This window comes from Schistocerca serialis, unplaced genomic scaffold (assembly GCF_023864345.2).
Source record: "Schistocerca serialis cubense isolate TAMUIC-IGC-003099 unplaced genomic scaffold, iqSchSeri2.2 HiC_scaffold_1072, whole genome shotgun sequence".
Lineage (NCBI taxonomy): Eukaryota > Metazoa > Arthropoda > Insecta > Orthoptera > Acrididae > Schistocerca > Schistocerca serialis.
The window spans coordinates 928-2,500 of NW_026047264.1; the positions used below are offsets into that span (position 1 = coordinate 928).

Here is a 1,573-nt window from a genome sequence, read left to right on the forward strand (position 1 = left end):
TCGCCTAACTCCGGGCGATTGCGCCTCTCTCGAACCCGACCAAGTACTTAGGACGGCGCTGCGCGCCGCCGGGACCTGAGAGGGTTTCGAGGTGTGTTGTGCAGGGGAGCTCAGCCTCCTCCTGTTTGCAGAATAATTGAGCGGACGCTTGCGTGTTCGCGCGGGCCCCCGGGACACACTCCCGGGCGGCCGGCTGCTCAGCTCTAGTTGACGCAGCTCCCTGGTTGATCCTGCCAGTAGTCATATGCTTGTCTCAAAGATTAAGCCATGCATGTCTCAGTACAAGCCGCATTAAGGTGAAACCGCGAATGGCTCATTAAATCAGTTATGGTTCCTTAGATCGTACCCACGTTACTTGGATAACTGTGGTAATTCTAGAGCTAATACATGCAAACAGAGTCCCGACCAGAGATGGAAGGGACGCTTTTATTAGATCAAAACCAATCGGTCGGCTCGTCCGGTCCGTTTGCCTTGGTGACTCTGAATAACTTTGGGCTGATCGCACGGTCCTCGTACCGGCGACGCATCTTTCAAATGTCTGCCTTATCAACTGTCGATGGTAGGTTCTGCGCCTACCATGGTTGTAACGGGTAACGGGGAATCAGGGTTCGATTCCGGAGAGGGAGCCTGAGAAACGGCTACCACATCCAAGGAAGGCAGCAGGCGCGCAAATTACCCACTCCCGGCACGGGGAGGTAGTGACGAAAAATAACGATACGGGACTCATCCGAGGCCCCGTAATCGGAATGAGTACACTTTAAATCCTTTAACGAGTATCTATTGGAGGGCAAGTCTGGTGCCAGCAGCCGCGGTAATTCCAGCTCCAATAGCGTATATTAAAGTTGTTGCGGTTAAAAAGCTCGTAGTTGGATTTGTGTCCCACGCTGTTGGTTCACCGCCCGTCGGTGTTTAACTGGCATGTATCGTGGGACGTCCTGCCGGTGGGGCGAGCCGAAGGCGTGCGACCGCCTCGTGCGTGCTCGTGCGTCCCGAGGCGGACCCCGTTGAAATCCTACCAGGGTGCTCTTTATTGAGTGTCTCGGTGGGCCGGCACGTTTACTTTGAACAAATTAGAGTGCTTAAAGCAGGCAAGCCCGCCTGAATACTGTGTGCATGGAATAATGGAATAGGACCTCGGTTCTATTTTGTTGGTTTTCGGAACCCGAGGTAATGATTAATAGGGACAGGCGGGGGCATTCGTATTGCGACGTTAGAGGTGAAATTCTTGGATCGTCGCAAGACGAACAGAAGCGAAAGCATTTGCCAAGTATGTTTTCATTAATCAAGAACGAAAGTTAGAGGTTCGAAGGCGATCAGATACCGCCCTAGTTCTAACCATAAACGATGCCAGCCAGCGATCCGCCGCAGTTCCTCCGATGACTCGGCGGGCAGCCTCCGGGAAACCAAAGCTTTTGGGTTCCGGGGGAAGTATGGTTGCAAAGCTGAAACTTAAAGGAATTGACGGAAGGGCACCACCAGGAGTGGAGCCTGCGGCTTAATTTGACTCAACACGGGAAACCTCACCAGGCCCGGACACCGGAAGGATTGACAGATTGATAGCTCTTTCTTGATT

The 1,573-nt window shown here is 53.0% G+C and overlaps 1 non-coding gene across 1 annotated transcript in view; it reads left to right on the plus strand.

Moving 5' to 3' along the window:
- Positions 1 to 217: 217 nt before the first annotated feature.
- The window catches only part of LOC126430966 (small subunit ribosomal RNA), a 1,909-nt gene continuing 553 nt past the window's right edge, over positions 218 to 1,573 (plus strand). Inside the window, exon 1 of the ribosomal RNA XR_007577456.1 lies at positions 218 to 1,573. This exon is cut by the window's right edge and continues 553 nt beyond it. This is a non-coding gene — a ribosomal RNA (small subunit ribosomal RNA).